The 22,380-nt window shown below is 38.0% G+C and overlaps 1 protein-coding gene across 1 annotated transcript in view; it reads right to left on the bottom strand.

Annotated features, from left to right (window-relative positions):
* Positions 1 to 22,380, bottom strand: part of USP49 (ubiquitin specific peptidase 49) — a 94,139-nt gene that overhangs the window by 16,596 nt on the left and 55,163 nt on the right. The window lies entirely within an intron of this gene.

The raw sequence follows: 22,380 nt of genomic DNA, 5'->3' as shown, positions 1-22,380 counted from the left end.
ATAATTTACCCCTAATGAAACAACAGATCTAGGCAGTGGCTCCTTAAAACTATTAGGTGAAAATTGAACAGGGAACTTTATAGTGGATGGATAAGGCAGACACACATCAAATCAAAGCAGTGCAGTTTTTCTCAGCAGTGTTACTCACAGAGACTGCCTGCATGGGCCTTTCTGTCTGGGTCTCAAGTCTACCTTTTACATTCAGGTGGCAATTTCTTTACCCCAATTTCTTTCAGTAACCTCACCAGATTTTTAGCCATAATTTTGTCCACAAAATTTCCATAGTATCTCTTTCTTGGTGGGGCACAAAACTCTTGCTTAGTCTTGCTTAGTCTGTTCTCTCTCTTTCTGAAACTTCCTCCTTTATTGGGAAAGAGAAATCCCCAAGTTTTTCACAATTTTGCTCCTTCCTCACTAACTCCAATCATCCAGGTAGAAAGGAGTTCATCCTATACCTTTCTAAGCCTCACTGTTGTTTGAGCAAACAGTAGCACAAAAATCATATTTTTAAAAATCCAAATATTTTTGTTTCTGACCCTAGTTACATAAAGGTTACTCCCAGTCCATCTGACGGACGTTTGGTTTGGCAAAGCAAAATTTAGGCATACAGATCCAATACAATATTCACCAATCAACAGGTTGTTTCACAGTTGGGACTTTGGAATGTATTTTCTCATAGAAACAATGTTATGAATAGCACTTAGTCTAGTTTAAAATGCCTTTTAAACCCATCTATAGTATAATACTAGAATACTAGTGCTACCACTATGAAAGTTAACTACAAAATGTATTTTCTCTGGGAAAATTAACTCAAACTTGCATCTTGAAATGCCAAGAAATGCTTTCCCAGCTGCAGCCCCAGCAGTGAAATTGGGGATGTCCCTCCTCCCACTTTCTCCACATGACTGAAGAGGGCTTTCCACACATGGCCATCTGTATGGAAGACACATATATACATTAGGAACTGCCTGCAGAGAAAAAAGGAACAGTTTCTGTGAATTGAAAATCAATCTGACTAGAATTTACAAATGGATCCTCAGGATTAGATGCTGATGGTGGTTATTTCAGTGGCTGTTCTAAGAAATGTAAACCCCTTCTTCCTGATGTCCTGCTGCTTAAATGACAGCAGTACATTTAGTCCTGTGCCTCCCTGACAACACACCAAAGCATATCTGTCAGCACAGAAGCCCAACATATTTTGCATGAGTGGAGACACAACTTTTTTTTTTTTTTAAAGAGGACCGGTAAGGGGATCTTAACCCTTGACTTGGTGTTGTCAGCACCACGCTCACCCAGTGAGCAAACCGGCCATCCCTATATGGGATCTGAACCCGTGGCCTTGGTGTTATCAGCACGGCACTCTCCCGAGTGAGCCACAGGCCGGCCCCGGAGACACAACTTTTAAGCACTTGATTTCAAGAGCAAAGATGACAAATGTCCAAAGAGAAGGAGTCAAATATAAAAGGGTATTTGTTAAGTACATACAAAAGGAGAAAACAGGAAGGTGCAAAGAGAAAACTCAGGCACTTTAATAGGGAACAGCTTAAATAAATTATAAATCAGCAATCCAGTGGAAACCATCAGTTTAAAAAAAAAAAAAAAAAGAGGCAGGCCTAGGTGTATAACAATTCAAAATATAGTATGTGAAAACAGCAAAGGGGCAAAAAGGTGTATATAGTATGTCATCATAAGTGTAAAAACAATCTTTTCCCTCTATCTCTCTCACATGCAACTAAGAGAATAAACAAGAAACCGGTAACACCAAATGTACTGTGGGAAACTGGGGGTGGAGATGGAAAAGAGACTCAGTCATCAACCTTTGTACTTTTTGGGGAAAAAAAAAATCATGTTACTTATTTTTTAAAAGGATATGGTATTGAGGAGGCTCAGTGTTTCAAGTCTTCAAAATTCAGGCATCAGCAAGATGACTAAAGATAAGCACAGAGCAAACATAGTTTACTATGTTTTCATTAGGAAATAAGATTTAGAGACTTAGTCTGATGATATTTATGATATACATAGTACCTAAGGAATTATATTCTAGTAGCACTAGTCATTGCAAAAAGAGCCCCTTTCTCACTCCTCCTCCATAAACTTATGACTGGCAAAGTGCAGACCTCTTCAGTTTATTGCAGAGTGGCAATATAGCAGAGCCTCAGTCAGTCAAGTATCAATCATTTGACATTTCATATCAACCAAGGTACCCAGGGGCCACTATGAAAACTGTCCACAGAACTGAATACATGGGCAGACCCTTTCCTTTCCCCAACTCTCAAGAGATCTTCCTTTCCCTCATGGAACATCCCCTAACATTATTCCAGTTTACTGGTCAGTAAAATACACCTCTCAACATCCAGACAACCTCTCCGAAGGAGTGACAGAGAGATGTATTAGAGGATGGTGAAGGGAATCAGCTGAATGGTGCAGCACCCCACCCCCACAGCATTCCAAGTACAAAAGGTACACCATAAGCCTCAGTTTCTCAGTCTGTAAAGTTGGAGAGCAATAATACCTACTTCAAAGAGTTGCTCTAAGGCAAGCTCAAATGAGAGATCCATGTACTCCATGCACTCTGAAAGTAGTTAAATCTAACTGAAATACTGGCTAAGTTGGCTAGCCTGTCACCCATCCCTAAAAACAGGGTCCTAGGGGCCAGTTATTTTGCCTCCACAGGGCCTAAAGTTGGGCTGGTTAACTGAGCATCTCATAGTAACTGACACTCTGGTCTTGATTTTATCCAGAGAGTTTCATCTAATACGGCATTTATAATAAGATATTCTTAAGATATTAGAGGATATTTTTATATTAAAAATGGGAAAAATCACTATCCTTTCAAAGCAAATTGAAGGGTTTTTCTAATTTTATCTATTTTTCTTAGGTTTTTAAAAATTGTGTTTAATAGCAACATAGTGCAATGGTAGTAAAAGTCCAACTAAGATGTTAAAAACAAACCCATAGCATCATAAAATACAGCTGAATTAAAGAAGAAGAATCAGCCTCAGCTCACTCTCCAATGGTGGTATGCCCACTGAATACTTACGGGTCCAACAGAATGTGTTGCATGGCAAAAATATAAAAGGGGCCTTCTTTCAAATAAGACATAGAAGGCATTTCAAAGACGTGAACTGTGCATGAACCCTCATCTCTTGTATAAGAATAAAGCAGAAATACTTCTGGGAACTCAGCTATAGTAAGCAGGCACAAGAAGTGAGAGGACTGGACCCTAACTCAGGCAAGAATAAAACAGACTCACCACAAAAAGAGGGCCAGTACACACCCAGGCAATGAATTTCATGCAGTTTTAATCCCACAAATCCTAGCCACCTCCACTCCTATCTTGAAATATCAATCTTCCTGGTCTGCTAGTGAGTCCCACCATTTGAAATAAGACATCAAAGTCTCCATTAAAGATAAATATATCTTATAAGGGAAACACACTAAGCCAATCAACTACTATTAAGTACAGGTTAATCTGCTATTGCAGGAAGTGGAAAGCAGAGCTCTGAAGGATAGGATACTGCATAAGTAAATGCTGACAGTGAGAAAGAAACTAAAAAGGGAGGGAAAAGTATGAGTCACTACTGATGTCCCATACAAGGAAGATCTGAGCCTTAAGGTTGTAATGGACGCCAACAAAGGAGATCACTAAAAAAAAAAAAAGTATGAGAACACAAAAAATAAGCCTCAATGACTTTGTAATTTTTTCCTAGCATCCTTCCTATGTTGCCTGTGGCAATTGTACTGAATGCTGTATATAACCATCAAATTATAATATCAGTGAGCTATAAACAAATATTAAATAATAAAATGGCATATATGTAATTCATTAAGTATAGCTTTTAATGGCTATGAATAACCAGAGAAGTAATTATTCTAAAATTAAACCTTCAGTTTATGAACAACATATTGTCAGACACTGACCTAGTAAATGTATTTATTATTTTTAAGTTAATGGTCACTAACTGTTTACAGCTAAGGGTAAATAAAGAATAGCTTGTTTTAAGACAGGACAAAGGTCCCATTGAACCACCTAACAGCTATAACCAACTTACCAAAACAATTATATCATCACTATACCTACCACACACACACAAGAACTTATCAGAGCTAGTAAGAACTGCTTTGAAGAAAGTTAATGAGAAACATCCTACCTAATATTGGCAGAAGCAAAATAATAGACATTACACATTCCATGAGACCAAACAGCAGACCTCTCAGGGATCATTTCATGCATTCCTAATTCTAAGAGGCCAGCTTGCAAGTCTGCCAGTAAAGAAAATATTCCATAGAATTGTTCCAGATATGATTTGGACCTTAATGGGAAGGTGGGGGCAGAACCATTAAGGTGATGGTGTCACTGAGGAGGTTCAAGAAATAAAGAATTGTCACTTTGTGTTCATACATAGCATGATATAAAATGTCTCCAAAATAGCAGTTTTATCTTCTGAATTGAAGTCAGAAAAGAAAAAAAAAAAATGTGGTAAACACGATAATGCATCTGTTAAAAATACCAAAACCTTGAGGTCTGAGTGACTGCAGAGTTCTGGGAACCCCCAAATCTGATCAAAGTGACCCAGGTATAACCTCAGAAAGCCAGAGAGAATATGACTGTTGAGAAGTGACAGCCTATGCCTGACCACAGACTGGAGGTCAGCAGTAAGACGGGGCATCCTCTGAGCAATAATTAGGCAGTACTCTTCTACATGGCTGAGTGGAGTGGGTCTGCCAACTCATAAATATAACTACTCCAGCCTGGTGATATCATATAAAGGCCTGATACCATTGGTCTCTAAAATCAGCCAGCAGACTCCCTGTACATTGATTCCTTACACAGAAAACCAAAATTGATTTTCCACGTGGCTTGCCTTCAGGGAGAAAATGCAATACCCACCAAACTCAAGTACTAGTCTGCTTAATAGCTCTATTTCTCACTGTAAAAGAATCTTCATTCTGATGATTTTGACCACATGAGTCGGCACCCAAGAAATTGGTCATCATATCTTGTTCTCACAAAATTGTGGCTGTGAATCTTTAGAGTTAAGGTCTAGACCCTAGTTGTGACTTTACCAAGGTAATGTCAGTGGGGAGGGCTCTGAGTAAGAAGCTAGCTAGCTGGCATTTTCAGGGGTATGTAGCTCTCCATTTAAGATTTCTCCAAGTAGAATACAGTTGGACAAAATTTGGCTGGGGCTAGATACTTTTCAGTATTTTTGTAGTGAACTTGCATTATAATAATTAAACCAACTATCATTTATTGAAAACTTATTACATCCAGGCACTATTCTAAAACAATATATATCATTTATTCCTCATAACAATCTGATGAGGTAGTGATTTTAATCCCATTTTAAACAGAATAAACAGGTCCAGAAGGGTAAAGAAACTTCTCCAAGCTTGTACTGCTAGTACATGACTGAACTGTGAGATAGGTTCCAAAGCTGGCTCTTAGCCAAATGTGATTCACAACTGTCAGAATTTAAACTTTTTTAAAATTTGTATTTTCAAAACCATCATGTTAAGTGAAGTTAGGCATAAATACCTACCATGTAGGTATTTACCACATGATATCACTCATATAGAACCTTTAAAAAAACCAAAAATGGTTCTTATAGAAGTAGAGAGTAGAATAATGGCTACCAAAGGCTGGGAGTGGGGGGTGGGGGGCAGCCAGAGCAGGAGGGAGGAGAAGTAGTGGACTAATGGGTAAAAAACTGTGCTGTCTACCCTAAGTGAATCATTGTGCAATATATGCATGTATTGAAACAAAACATCATACCCCATAAAGATGTACAAGTAAATATTAAAATTCTTTTAAAAAGTAAATTTGCATTTTCTTGATTGCTAGAGTAAGGTTGAATATCTTTTCATCTACCTATTGGCCATTTTCTTTTCTCTTCTGTGAACTGACAAAACATACATCCACCACTATACCTACCATTCACATAAGAACTTACCAGAACTAATAAGAATTAAAGTGCTTTGAAGGCACTATCAATAGAAACATCATATTTAATACTGGCAGAAACAAAATAATAGGTATTACATATTCCAAGAGATCAACCAACCTATTTTTTTGATTGGTTTGTCTGTCTTTTTCTTATTAAGTGAATAGAGTTCTTCATATATTCTGAACACACGGCCTCTGCCAGTTAGCTGCATCGTAAATATACTCTGTCTGATGCCTTGTTTTTTGTTTAAGGTGTCTTTTGTCATGCAGATTTACAGTTAATGCAATCATATGATGCATTTTATGATTTTATATTTTGTTTATGAAATCCTTTCTTACTCCAAGGCAAGATATTCTCTGATAGTTTCTTATAAAAGTTTAAAATTTTACACTTAACGTTGTTAATACATCTGAATTTTTCCCCTAGTCTCTTCTATTGGCCTATTTGACTCACCCTTTACCATCACCACACTGCTCTGATTACTAGAGAGACAAGTTCTGCAAATCTTGCTGGCTCATACTACCTCCTTTCCACCAATTCTTTTTCAATGTAGCCTTAGCCATTTTTGTCTCTTTACTCTAAATTTAGGATGAGCTTGTAAAATTCTGTCCAAAAAATCCTTTTGAAATTTTGATTAGTATTGCATTGAATTTATAGTTATTTCGGAAAAATTAACTTCTTTCTGATAGTGAATCTTCTCATCCATGAACATGGTATCTCTGATTATTCAGGTCTTTCAATTATGTTTCCTCCACAAGACATATATTTCTTTTTTGGATATTTCCTGGATACCTTACAGTTTTTTTTTGTGACTATTATGAATGGGATCTTTTAAAAAATATATATTTACTAAGTGGTAAATGTATATTTTACTAAATCGTACATACTAGTATATACTGTACTAGTATACAGGAATGTGACTGATTTTTGTATTAGGTGAATCATATGAAACTGGTGATACTTGACCATTTTCACCAAGAAAAATTATAAAATCATATTGTTTAATCATAAGGTTGCTGATCTGATTCTCAGCAATCTTGCTGAACTCAGTAGTGCTAGTAATTTGTAGATTCTTTTAAATTTTCTATGGTTAATCACATTGTTTTCAAATACAGGCAGCTTTGTCCTCTCTTTTCTATCTCTATCTCTTATTTCTTTTTCTTGTCTTCTACCATTGGCCAGGAACTCCAGATCATGAGTAAATAGTAAGGGTGATAGCACCATGCCCTGTTCCTAACTTATGGGATGGTTCTACAGTTTTACCATTAAGTGTGATATCTACCATAGGGATTTTGGTTAACTTTAGGTTAAAGAAGTTCTTTTTATTTCTAGCTTGGTGAAAAAATTTAATCAGACTAAATATTAAATTTCATCTAATGTTTACTTTTGAACCTATTAGGAAAGTCACATTACCATCCTCTTTTAAAAATTACTATGTTAGATTATATCAGTGATGGATCTTCTGATGTTGAAACACTCCTGCGTATAATAATAATAAAAACCTATTTGGTCTTGATTTTTTAAATTAATTAATTAATTAATTTTTTTGGCTGGTAAGGGGATCGCAACCCTTGGCACAGTGTGGTCAGTACCACGCTCAGCCAGTAAGCACACCGGCCATCCCTATATAGGATCCGAACCTGCAGCCTTGGCGCTCCCAGCGCCGCACTCTCCCGAGTGAGCCAGGGGCTGGCCCTTGATTTTTTTTTAATACAGTGATATATTCAATTTGCTAATATTTTATTTAGAATTTTCAAATCAATTTTCAGAAGTGAGACTAGTCTTCCATTTTCTTTTACAGTCCTTCCCTGTTTTTGTATCAAGATTATACTAAACCTCAAAAATTGAGATGGTAGCTTTCCCTCTTTATTTCTTAAACATTTAAATTCTTTCATGGTTTATCTATTTCATGAAGGTCTGATAAAACTTACCTGTAAATCTGTCTCTTCTAGGCATTCTGTAGTATTGTTTTTAGTAGTTGATATAATTAAGTTCAGAGCAAGACCCAAAAATCTTCCTAGTGATCACAGGTGTCCAGGCCTTGAGAAAGTTTGTCTTGGTAATTCAGTGTCTACTTTAACCCCTGCAGAAATTCCATGTTGGTTTATACTTTTGAAAATATTCAGGGGCCAGCCCGTGGCTCACTCAGTAGAGTGCGGTGCTGATAACACCAAGGCCATGGGTTCGGATCCCATATAGGGATGGCCGGTTTGCTCACTCGGTGAGCGTGGTGCTGACAACACCAAGTCAAGGGTTAAGATCCCCTTACCGGTCATCTTTAAAAAAAAAAAAAAAAAAAGAAAATATTCAAATAAATAGTATGTTAATAGTATAAAGAAAGACATGGTAAAGTAAACAAAACATATTTGCAAGCAATTCAAATTTAGGAAGGCAGTATGAAGCACCAGTGCTGACTGGCCAAGACCTTGTTAAACACTGGTGCTATCTGTATAGGCTGACTGACATTGAGAATATGACAAGCACCTCCAAACATGATAATAACCTGCATTACCACTATAAAAAGTGGTACTATTATCTTTCAAGTAAACTAATCATTTCCCTTCACCATTAGCTCTCCTGAGCTTCTAAATCCATACTTAATATTAACCATTGCTCCAAATTAAAACTAAAATATATATATTTCTACAAATAAAAAAAAAAAAAAACACCTCAAACAACCCACAATCACAATCATTAATGGCTTACTCAGCTGATGCAGTCCAAGTTCCTTAGCCAGACCATCAAAAGTACTCCACACAATCTGACCCCAAACTAGCCTTTACTCTCCCATCCAAACAACCAGCCAGACTGGACTACTCACCATTTCCTCAGAAGTTCTGAGAACACTCACTTCCTTAATATGCTATCCTTCCTCTTCCGTACTAATCCTCAAAGCCCAACTTAGGTACTCTCATTTTCATAAGGCTTCCTGACTGCTCCACCTCACAGTGAGTCTCTCTCTCAAAAAATACCTCATTGTCCCCAGCCCTCAGTTGTTTATCTGGTTTCCTTACCCTACTCCAAGCTCCTTAAGGCAAAGGCTGTACTACTTTTTACTTCTCACTTCCTACCCAGGGCTCTTGATACTAAGAACTAAAAACTTGATCCCAAATCTTATCTGGGTATCATGTTAGCTGCCAGTCTTGACTTCTAATCCTGGGTGGAGCTCCTCTACTTTAATAGGTAACCTGAACCGCTTTGTATTAAGGAGAGACAATTATCTTCTGAAGTTCTGTGATAACTGCTCATGTAATCTGTCCTTTCCCAGTTCCAGTTCCTTTACAGGGCACTGTACAGGACTGTCATGCTTTCCCAACTACACATGTGTGTACTGGCAAATGCCTACATCCTTTTAAAAATAAAATTGGGTGCATGCAGGCAAAAAAGTCAATTTTTAAGAAGAGCTGGATTTCTGGACAGCTTACACATATCGTATGTTGCTTGCAAAGAGAGAAAACAGATGCCATTTTTAATGACTCCCAACAATGTGACATATTTAAATGAACTTAGTTTTTTCCAGCCAGAAACTGTGTTATCATGAGGACTGTTATTCCCAGCTTCCATGAAAGGGCATTTTTGGCAACAAGCACTTTTTCACTAGAAATTAATTTAGTCCATAAATATTAGCTGAGAGCCCACCTGTGATGTACCAACCACCATGTTTTCAGCACAGAAACCAGTCAGAACAGGATTAGGCAACATCACAAAATCTCAATTAACTAAAATGACTGACTAATTTGATATCTTAAAACACTAGAATAAATATAATTTGATATTACTTTTATTCTTTTGTGACTGAATATCTGTGGTACTTCTAGCTACCTGCCCTTTTTGGGGGGGGGGGAGTGCCTTTGATTTGAATTCTAGTTAATGAAAAATTTAGGCCTACATTTGGGGAAGTAAATTTTTGTTGTTGCTCATTATTATTATTATTTTTTTTAAAAGATGACTGGTAAGGGGATCTCAACCCTTAGCTTGGTGTTGTCAGCATCAGGCTCAGCCAGTGAGCAAACTGGCCATCCCTATATAGGATCCGAACCCGTGGCCTTGGTGTTATCAGCACCGCACTCTCCCAAGTGAGCCATGGGCCGGCCTTGTTGTTGCTCATTAAATAGAAGATGTTTCCCCATTGATTCTCATAGTTGAAATAAACGATTAATAATTTGAGAATTATAAAAGGTAATAAAATGTTTGAGCACTGACATGCAACATTGTTCCAATGACTTCTTCCATACTCTAATAATACAAGGTTTTGGCAAGTGACTCCAGTTTGAAATTCAAAAAGAAATGCAAAAAATTCCATGTAAATTATCGACCAAGGCTTCTCTCTGGTATGGGTGAAAATTCTCTTACACATGCCTTAAATCACAGGTGAGAATCTAGGCTCAGATGAGGCAGAGGTGAACAAGATTTATCACAGTATGGGTGTACAGGAATGTAAGAAATAGTATCAAGATTTCTACATCCCCAAAGGGACAAGTGATAACGAGTGGGCTGACCGTCCATCTGGAAGACCCCAGTTATCAAACTAGCCCAGGCTATTCAGTGTCTGATTTCAAATCTTTCTTGGCAATCACCTAAAAAGTGGTTGTCGAACTGTGCCTTTTTGGCAAAACATTGCCAATGAGGTTAAAACAAGCACAAAACTAGAAAATGTGTTGAGTATATTAGCAGGTCCACTGGCATATCAACAAACAGGACTTTAAAGTCAAAACGCTCATACATATGAATAGCTAAGCATATTAAAACATGCATGCCCTTCACTAGGAAGAAATCAAAGTGAGCAACTAAGGGAAATTTGTCCTATCTTAGGTTTTCGTGAGTTCCTTTATAATAGGTGGCATTCTTGGGTCTTTAATGTCATTGCGATGTCTGACCCTACAATTCTCAAGTTAATAACTATCAATTCCATTCCTATGACATACTTTACCTCACTCTATCATAATATCAAACACAGTCTTAGAAGGCTCCCATGCTATTGAAAAAATGGAAACAATGGTAATAAAATAATAATAGCAATAGTAATTAGTAAAGTACACCAAGTATCAGGTATTTTTCACAACTTCTCCAGTCCTAAATCAGCCAGATACTATTATTCCCTTTTTATTTATTTATTTATTTATTTATTTATTTTTGTCTTTTTGTCTTTTTTCCGTGTCCGGCAACGGATCGCAACCCTCAGTGTCGCCCCCGCACCGGACCAGGGACCGGCGACGGGATCGCAAGCCTCGGCGTTGCTCCCGCGCCTCGCTCAGCCAGTGAGCGGGAGCCGGTCTGTACGTGGGATCCGAACCCTCGGACGGGAGGGCCGCCGCGCTTCCCAAGCGGCGCACTATCCAGTGCGCCACCAGGCCGGCCCAATTATTCCCTTTTTATATATGAGGATCCTGAAGCTCTGAGAGGGTAAAAAACTTTTTCAAAAACACCTCGCTAGAAAACAGCTGAGGCAGGGTTCTAATTCAGTACTGCCTTTCTTCAACTTTTTAAATACTTGGTTGTATTCAAGAGATAGGAAGGAAAAAAATAATGTAACAGTAGAAATAGGGAGAGAGTAGGAGGGAAAAAAAGAGCAGTAGTGATTCTTGGGGAGAATTTGGGCATCATTCTAAGCCCAAACCTCCACTAAGCTCTTCAATCTGGCAGCTCTATCTACAATAACCAAGATATGGAACCAACCTAAATGTCCATCAATGGATGACTGGATAAGGAAACTGTGGTATATATACACAATGGAATACTACTCAGCCATAAAGACAATGAAATTCTGCCATTCGCAGCAACATGGATGAGCCTGGAGAAAATTATGCTGAGTGACATAAGCCAGGCACAGAAAGAGAAATACCGTATGTCCTCACTCATAAGTGGGAGCTAAGACAGACAGACAAACAGACCATAATAAAATGTTGAACTTTCAGAAGGAAAGAACAGACCTATAATTACTAGAGGTGGGAAAGGGGGAGAGGGAGGAAAGATATGGAGTAATTGGGTAAGGGACACAAAAAGTAATTGCAATTTGTAATGATGAACATGCTAATAATATTAATTTGATCATCACATACTGTACACAAATACCGATAGTAAACTCTGTACCCCATAAATATGTATATAAAAAAAAGTTTTCAGTCTGAGTCTCTGTCCACTGTCAAAGGGACAATCCTTAGGCAAGAGAACATAGCTTATTACTGGGTTGCTGTGTTTTACATTTACTTGGTACTTCCCAGAATGGCAAAGGCTTAAGAATGCCTTTTTGGATCGATGAATGAATATATGGAGAGATGACAAATACACATTTGGCATGCAAGGGAGGCGACAGCCAACTTAAAGGAATGCTCATGCCCTTAATATTTCCATTACAAGGTTCTGAAATGCAGTCATGAAAGCCAACTTGATTGCAATTTAGTTTTGCTAGATTATTCTAGTGTGGAAAATGGAAGGCATTGGGATATAAATACAACTGTCGTTTCAAGAACAGAAGAATGCAAGCTAACAAAACTAACAAAAGGTAGGTAAAGGAAATGTTTATGGAACAATATAACTTGAATAGACAAGAAGAAAGTTAACAGGAAGTAGAGTAAGCTGGAAGGCACCTGAGAAAAAGGGTATTTCTATTGGCTCACAGAGAACACTAAGTCTTTCTTTACAAAGCAGTACCCAAAGGCCCTGAAATAAAATACCTTGAGCAGTTTGTTCTGTTAAAAGCAAACTAACTAACTAAAACACTCCCATTCCCTGTTATCCTTATTTCCGTGAGTGGCACCCTGACTCTCCCACTTTCCCAGGACTGAGAAGTTCTGCTTCATCCATTTAAAAAGGAAAATAATTTCCACCCCATCTTACCCAAACACCTCCTTCCAAAAATAACATCCTCTGAAAATGTCCATGGTGCCACACTATCCTATGCTTAACATTTCAGACTTTTTAGTATGTGGCCCTTATCATCCTTCCCAAATATTTCTGGGTATTTACCATATGCCCCATAGGCTCTCTCCAGTGTAGACAAACTAAATTACTCATTGTCTACGCTTCCCAAACATACCGAACACGCTCTTGTCCTTTCGTCTTTGCTCATACTGTCCCCCTCTAGAAAGGAGCTCCACACACCCTCCTGCTCACTCAGTAAATAATCTGAATATCTGTTAGGCATTCTATTGACACTGGAAATATTAAAGCAAAAAAAGATACAGTACCTGCCTTCAAGGAGCCTACCATCTAGAGAGGCTTATTCTTTCTTCAAGGTTCAAGGCCCATCTACTTATGAAGGCCTACTCTGAGCTCCTATTGCATTTATAGGTTGCTTACTTATTACACTGTACCAGATACTGGTACTTTTAATTTACGAATCCTGTCTTCACAGCCAGAAGATAAGTTATTTCACAGCAGCTACCATTTCCTATCTCCAGTGCCAAGCAAAATGCTTTAAAACTAAAAACATTAGAAGGAGTGATATCAGCAAGACAATGGACTAAGAAGCTACAGGTCCTTCCCCAACAGAGACACAAAAAAGGCAGGAACTATTCCTTTTTTTACTATAATATTTCTAGGGTCAACAGAATGCCTAACAAATATTCAAATTATTTACTAAACAAACGAATGAGCAGAAAGGAGTGTGGACCCTCTTCCTGGAGGGAGCCGGTATGAGTAAGACAAGAGGGCAAGAGTGTGTTCAGTGTATTAACAGTAATACATGAGCCAGAATACCTCTGTGAGAACTCTAAAGATGAGTTGAGAAGCTATAGCACCCAGGCCATTGTAAAACCAAAAAGAGATTACAGTAAAGGTGATAAGAAAATTTGTAGTACTTGGCATGCCCATTTGTTCCCCTCCCTGTCAGTGGCAAGCACAGGAAAACCAGGAGGAAACCCCCGCCAACACACACCCTGGATCCCCTCCCTTTCAACAGAGACAAAAGAGTCATCTGTGTGCCCAACATTATGGCTTTTCTGGAAACTGCCTGAGGGACTGATTTCTGTATCACCTGACTTGGAAGGCAACAAAATGGCAATAGTAAGTCCTTCTCTCGCTATCAATAACTAACTTTAAAAATAAATGCAACTCCCCATCAAAAGATATAAATTGGCTGAATGAATTTAAAAAACAGGATCCAACTACAGTAGTCTCCCCCTTATTCACAGGGGATATATATGTTCCAAGACCGCCAGTGGATGCCTTAAACTATGGATAGTACCAACTCTTTATATAAGGATACTTCAAGAAGTTTGGGCCGGCCCGGTGGCGCACTGGATAGTGCGCCGCTTGGGAAGCGTGGCGACGCTCCCGCCTGAGGGTTCGGATCCCACATACGGATTGGTTCCCGCTCACTGGCTGAGTGAGGCGCGGGAGCAAGCAACACCGAGGGTTGCGATCCCGTTGCCGGTCCCCGGTCCGGTACGGGGGCAACACTGAGGGTTGCGATCCGTTGCCGGACATGGAAAAAGACAAAAAAAAAATAAAATAAAATAAAAAAATAAAAAAAATTAAAAAAAAGAAGTTTGTGGGAAAATGGAATTAAAGGATAAAAATAAAAAATATGAACATTATTTCTCAACAAAAACTCCAACAAGCTCAAGACACTTTTGTAGGCAATGATACAAACCATTTAGTCCATCCTTAAAGAACTGAAGGCCCTTGGAATTTAACTGTCAATGCAGTCTTTCTTACATTATTATTGTTGTTTTTATTATTATTATATTACTTTTGTGTGTGTGTGTACACGCATGTGTCTGGCTGATACAGGGATCTGAACCCTTAACCTTGGTGCTATAACATTTCTCACATTATTAACTGAACAAAAATGGGTGCCCTTTAAAGACTTCTTAAGATTAGGAAACAAAATGAAGTCAGAAAGCCAAATCAGGACTGTAAGACAGATGCCTAATAATTTCCAATCAAAACTCTCACAAAATAGCCCTTGTTTGATGAGAAGAATGAGCCAGAATACTGTCATAGTAGAGGACAACTCTTTGGTGAAGATTTCCCAGACTGTTTTCTGCTAACGCTTGGCTAACTTTCTCAAAACCCTCTCATAATAAGCAGATGTTACTGTTTTTTAGCCCTCCAGAAAGCCAACAAGCAAAATGACATCAGCATCCCAAAACATTGTTACCATGACCTTTACTCTTGACAGGTCTGCTTTTGCTTTGACTGGACCACTTCTGCCTCTTGCTAGCCATTATTTTGATTGTGCTTTGTTTTCAGGATCATACTGGAAAAGCCATATTTCATGTGCTGTTACAGTTCTTCAATGCTTCAGGATTGTGATACCACTTGTTTAAAATTTCTGCTCTGCTGTTGTCTGCAGCTAATCTAGGTGCAACAGTTTGGGCACACACAGAGTGGAATGTTTGTTCAACTTTAATTTTTTAGTCAGAATTGTGTAAGCTAAACCAGTTGAGGTGTCTATGGTGTTGACTATTAATTCTGCTGTTAACTGTCAATCCTCTTCAATTATGGCATGATCAAGTTTTTTTCTTCGCAAATTGATATGGATGGTCTGTGGGCCTCACAGAGACGATGTTCAACATCATCTCTTCCCTTCTTCAAATTAGTTATCCCTTAGTAAACTGCTAATTTTGGGGGGTATTGTCCCCACAAACTTCTCATAAAGCATCAATGTTTTTACTATTCTTCCATGCAAGCTTTACCATAAATTTGACATTTGTTCTTGCTTCAATATCAGCAGAATGAATAGAGGCTCTTTTCAAACTGATGTCTTATTCTTCTTTGTGCCTCAAACTAGATCCTGTTCAGACATGTTATAACAAGTTAGTACAAGTTTATTGGTGCAAAAAATTTTGAAATCGATGCATAGTTTTTTCACAATATGCAGTTTCCATGAACTTATTTGAAGATCCCTTGTATACTATGTTTTTCCTATATATACATCCCTATAATAAAATTTAATTTATAAATTAGGCACAGTAATTGATTAACAACAAAAACTAATAATAAAATAGAATCACAGCAATATAATGTAATAAAAGTTATGTGAATATGGTCTCTCTCTCTCAAAATATCTTACTATCTTACACTCACCCTTCTTGTGATGAAGAAATGGAGTGAGATAGCACAAGATTTCATCATGCTACTCAGAATGGTATGCAATTTATGAATTATTTATGAAATTTTCCATTTAATTTTTCACACCACAGTTGGCTGTAAGTTAAATCCTGGATAAGAAGGGGCTACTGTTTATACTGTCTACAAGAGTCTCACTTTAGATCTAAAGACACACATAGACTGAAAGGAAAGGGATGGAAAAAGATATTCCATGCATATGTTAACCAAAAGCGAGCAGGAGTGGCTAAACTAATGTCACATGAAATAGACTTCAAATCAAAAACTGTTACAGAACACAAAGAAGGACATTGTATAACGATAAAAGAGTCAATTCATCAAGAAGATATAATAATTATAAACATATATAGACCAAACCTCACAGCTACTAAATATATGAAACAAACTTGGACAGAATTGATGCGTGAAATAGACAGCAACACAATAATAGTAGGAAATTGCATAGCCTACTTTCAATAATGGATAGGACAACCAGAGAGATGAACCAGATCAATAAGGAAATAGAGAACTTAAGAGCATTATACTCCAATTGGACCTAACAGACATATACAGAACACTCCTCCCAACAAGAACAAAATATACATTCTTCTCAAGTGCACATGGAACATTCTCCAGGACAGACCACATGGTAGGCCACAAAATATGTCTTCTCAAATTCAGGAAGATTTAAATTTTACAAAGTATCTTTTCCAATCAAATGGGGTGAAACTAGGAATCAATAGCACAAGGAAAACTGGAAAATCCACAAATATGTAGAAATTAAACGACCCATTCTTAAACAGCCAAAGGGTCAAACAAGAAGTCACAGGGGAAATCAGAAAGCATCTTGAGACAAATGAAAATGAAAACACAACATACCAAAACTTATAGGATGCAGGAAAAGCAATGCTAAGAGGTAAGTTTATACTTGTAAAAGTGTACATTAAAAAAGATCTCAAATCAACAACTTAACTTTACACCTCAAGAAACTAGTAAAAGAAGAAAAAGCTAAACCCAAAGCTAGCAGAAGGAGGGAAATAATAAAGATTAGAGCAGGTATAAATGAAATGGGAAATAGAAAAACAATAGAAACAAAATCAATGAAACTAAGGTTGCGTTTTTGAAAAGATCAACAAAATTGACAAATCTTTAGCTGAACTAAGAAAAAAAGAGAGAAGATTCAAATAACTAAAATCAGAAATTAAAGAGGGGACATTATAACTATGCCACAGAAATAAAAAGGATTATAGGACAATACTGTGAACAACTATACACCAATAAATTGGATGACATGGAAGGAATGGATAAATTCTTAGAAACACACAACCTACCAAGACTGAATCATGAAAAAAATAGAAAAGCTGAAAAGACCAATAATGAGTAAGGAGATTGAATAAGAAATAAAAAACCTTCTAACACAAAAAGACCAGGACCAGATGACTTCACTGGAGAATTCTGCCAAACATTTAAAGAAAAATTAATGCCAATGGTTCTCAAACTTTTCCAAAAAATAGAAGAGGAGGGCACTTTTCTGAGCTCATTCTATGATGCCAGCATTACCCCAATCCAAAGCCAGACGAAGACTCTACAAGGAAGGAAAACTACAGGCCAATATCCCTAATGAACATTGATGCAAAAATCCTTAACAAAATACTGGTAAATTGAATTCGACAGCACAAAGATTATACACAATGACCAAGTGGGATTTATTTCTGGAATTCAAAGATGATTCAACATATGAAAATCAATCAGTGTAATATATCATATTAACAGAATGAAAGAGAGAAACCACATATCATCTCAGTTGATGCATAAAAAGCATATGACAAGATTCAACACCCTTTCATGATTAAAAACACTCAACAATCTAGGAATATAAGGAAGCTACTTCAACATACCCATACCAGCTAGTTGCCAAAAAAAGAAAAAAGAAGGAAATTACTTTAACATAATAAAGGCCATATATGAAAAGCACACAACTAAGATCATATTCAATGGAGAAAGACTGAAAGTTTTTCTTCTAAGGTCAGGAACAAGGCAAAGATGCCCACTCTTGCCACTTGTATTTAATATAGTATTGGAAGTCCTAGCCAGAGCAATTAGGCGAGAAAAATAAAAGACATCCAAAGTGGAAAGGAAAAAGTAAAATTATCTCTGTTTGCAGATAACATAATCTTATGCATATAAAACCCTAACAATTCCACAAAAAAACCTGTGGGAGCTGATAAGCAAATTCAGTAAAGTTGCAGGATACAAACCAACATACAAAAATCAGATGCATTTCTATAAACTAACAATGAACAATCAGAAAAGGAAATTAACAATTCCATTTACAATGGCATCAAAAGAATAAAATACTTTAGGATAAACTTTACTAAGGAGGTGAAAGACTTGTACCTTGAAAACTATAAAACATTGTTGAAACAAATTAAAGACACAAATACATGTAAAGACATCTGTGTTCAGGGACTGGAAGACTTACTTTTAAGATGTCCATACCACCCAAAGCGATCTACAAATTCAACACATTCCTTATCAAACTCCCAATAGTATTATTTGGTAGAGACAGAAAAATTAATCCTAGGGCCGGCCCGGTGGCACACTGCTACAGTGCCTCACTGGCTGAGCGAGGTGCGGGCGCAACACCGAGGGTTGCGATCCCGTTGCCGGTCCTGGTCCGGTACGGGCGCGACACTGAGGGTTGCGATCCGTTGCCGGACACGAAAAAAAAAAAAAAGAAAAGAAAAATTAATTCTAAAATTCATACAGAAATTCAAGAGACCCCAAACAGCGAAAGGAATTCATAGAAACAGAAAGTAGAATGGTAGTTGCCAGGGGCTGAGTGAAAGGGGAAAGGGGAATTTTTTAATGGGTATAAAGTTTCAGATTTGCAAAATGAAAAAGTTCTGAAGATCTATTTTACAACAATGCAAATATACTAAATACTAATGAACTGTACACTTGAAATTTATTAAGATGGTGATATGGATTGTGTCCCCCAAGTTTTATGTATAAGTAGCTTGATCCCCACTGACTGTTAAGAGAATGGGAAATTTTATTATGGAAATTCAAAGGTGGAGCCTTAAAGAGGTGACTAGATTCTGAGGACTAGTGAATGGATTAATAATGGAGGTCATGGGCATGGTTCTGAGGGCTTTAAAAGGAGAGCACATGAGAGTCTCTCTCTCTCTCTCTCTGCTCTGCCATTTTCTGCCTTGTGAGACCCGTACGATGTTGTAAAGGCACCAACAAAGAAGATCCTCACCAGAGAGACGTGTACCCTGGACTTTGGACTTCCCAGCCTCCAAAACTGTAAACAATAAATTTCATTTTCATACAAAATACCCAGTTCCAGGTATTTTGTTATAAGCAACAGAAACGGACTAATACGGATGGTAAATTTTATGTTATTATTATTATTTTTTTAAAGAGCAAGCATTAAAACATCTGTCCACCACAAATAAGAGTATGACCTCAAAGTCTACAATTGCATACAGAAGATGAAAAATAAACACAGAGAACCTGGGTAGGTAATCTCAGGGTGCCAAGGCAAATACTAAAAGCCTTACTAAGAAGCAGGGTAAACTACAGCTCAACTAGTGTTTCCTTGAACATGCTTCCAACTGATATGATATGATGATACTATCATTTGGGGGTTCATTCTATGTCAAGGTAATTTCTCCTAACCCAAAACAGGATCTAAACGCACCAGTCCAGATTAATGAGTTCCCCAACCACTAATCTTCAGACCAATTATCTCACAGGCCAGGGTAAGATTCCTATCTTGGGAGACACTAGTTCTTTACTAAGAGGTTATATCTCTCTAATGTTCTTGGACTTAAAATTTTCTCTTAAAGTGAAGACAACAGACGGTATTTTAGGTTAGTGTGTGTGTGTTTGTGCACGCATGCATGCATGCGTGTATTTTACAGATCCGCAAAATAAAAAAAAAATCTGGTAACCACTGTTTTAGATCAAGTCCTCTTAGAACAAATCCTTGAAGAGCCTGTTAACCTTATGATTCTAAACATCACAATTCCCTAGAGAAGAGCTTCTCAGGGTAATTGCTAGCATTGGTGTTTTTCTCATCTGCTATAGTTTTCTTTTGTATAGTACTATTTCCTCATTAAAAGTACTTTTATTATTTCATTTTCCATTCCCTACAACTCTATACAATAGTTAAGGTAGAAATTTCTAACTTATCATTTACAAATAAACTGATAGGCAGTAAAGTATAGTCGTTAAAAGGTCAAGCCAAGCTGCCTGGGTTGGAATTCCAGCTCTCTCCTTCTTAGCTGCATATGACTTGGGGCCAAAATAAAAATAAAATTAAAATATAAAGTAACAATTAAAAAAATATATATATAGGGCCAGCCCGGTGGCGCACTGGAGAGTACGCCGCTTGGGAGGGTGGCGGCGCTCCCGCCGAGGGTTTGGATCCCACGTGGAGACCGGTTCCTGCTCACTGGCTGAGCGCGGTGCAGGCGCAACACCGAGGGTTGCGATCCCGTTGCCGGTCCCCGGTACGGGCGCGACACCGAGGGTTGCGATCCTGTTACCGGTCAGTAAAAAAGACAAGAAGGAAAAAAAAAAAAAAATATATATATATATATATCTGGGCCTCAGTTTCCTTATCCATAAAATGGGAACAATATTTCTATCACATGAGTTGTTATGAAAGGTAAATTAGTTAATAGATATAAAATGCTTTAAGCAGTGCATGTAATTAGAGCTTAAGAAATGACAGTTATTACATAGAGTGACCCTAGACTTGCTTCCAGATCACAAACTGACACTGCTAACAAAGTTGAGACTTTGATTAGCTCTAGATCCTTCCATCAGACACCCACAAACTCCCCTTCCCACTGGCAGAATACTATAAAGGTGATGTACAGGGTATTTCTGGGCAAATTATGCCTCTGGGCTATTAGTTACCTCTTCAAGTAAAACTCAACTGTTTAGTTCCACACACCTGATCCTGCCATTTTAATGCTATAGGTTTGTTTACAATTTAAAACTACCTTCTTTCATACCTTTTTTATTGCTTACACAACTGGAAACATGATACTCTCAAGGCTTTAAGAAATTATAATATTAAAAAGCTCTGACACTTCAGCAGTTTCTACCAGGCTTTCTGAAATTCTCTGCTTTGCATTCCCAAGTAGCTGCTATGTGGTAAGTTGAACAGAGATAACTCAATCAGAATTTGCAAAAAGAAACACTTTGAAGACACACTAAGGTGCAACTTCAAATGATACAGAACCCCTGGGGACTCAGAGAAATCAGAAGCAGATAAACCTAGGGAGCATTGACGAGCACCAGTAGTACTTCTTTCTGAAGAGAGGATGGCAGGTGCAAACTGTGCCAAACTCAGTACATGGTGTCTGCAGCTACGAATCACAGACCAGTGTGTACAACTCGTGGGGATCTGCAGGCTAGACAGAAGTTGCTGGTCAGTGGCTGTCACCTCTGACTACAAAGCATAAGGCTCTCGACATCTGCATTCTTCAACTGGTTATTTGTCTTAGTGCTAAAATGACAGTTGGCCTTGAGGCATATTTACCCATCTGCCTAAAAAATACAAATGGAAAGAATCATAACACAAAGGGAAAACACACAAAAGGCTTAATAAAATTTGTATTGAGCTGTATGATGTTATCTTCTTTCCACCCTCTTTGTACCTTACTATAGAAAAGTCCCTTACAATCTAAGAGCTCAAGTCAGACAAGTTTTTATGAAGTCTAAAAGTAGGAGTTGTGTTATTTATTTATTTATTTTTTAACCGAGTATCCTTCCTCTTCAGGACCATGTGTTTCAGTAGAAGCTGACCTCAGCACTAGCTTGGGGTGGGTCCTGAGAAATCTAAGCCACTGTGTGCATGGTAGCCCCAGACAATGGTCACTGGTCCAACACTGGGCATGATGTGGCCTAGGCTTGCATATCAAATTGAAGGGCAAAATCCATGTGTAGGGGAGAGGTGTTATCTCAGTGGTGGCATCAATGGGTTGTCTTTTCCATGAGTTGTGATTGCCCTGGTTCTTTGTAGGCTGACTAATTTTGTATGCTGAACATTTTTTTTTCTTTTTTGTCTTTTTTACTGACCGGTAATGGGATCGCAACCCTTGGTGTCGCGCCCGTACCGGGGACCGGCAACGGGATCGCAACCCTCGGTGTTGAGCCCACACCGCGCTCAGCCAGTGAGCGGGAACCGGTCTCCACATGGGATCCGAACCCTCGGCGGGAGAGCTGCTGCGCTCCCAAGCGGCGCACTCTCCAGTGCGCCACCGGGCCGGCCCTGTATGCTGAACATTTTAAACATTATGAAACTCAGTCTTGCTTAAATCCCACGAAGAATGTTGATATTTTCATTTTAGTAGGC

The sequence above is a fragment of the Galeopterus variegatus genome, unplaced genomic scaffold (genome assembly GCF_000696425.1).
Source record: "Galeopterus variegatus unplaced genomic scaffold, G_variegatus-3.0.2 Scaffold452, whole genome shotgun sequence".
NCBI lineage: Eukaryota > Metazoa > Chordata > Mammalia > Dermoptera > Cynocephalidae > Galeopterus > Galeopterus variegatus.
This window is presented reverse-complemented; position numbering and strand designations above follow the sequence as displayed.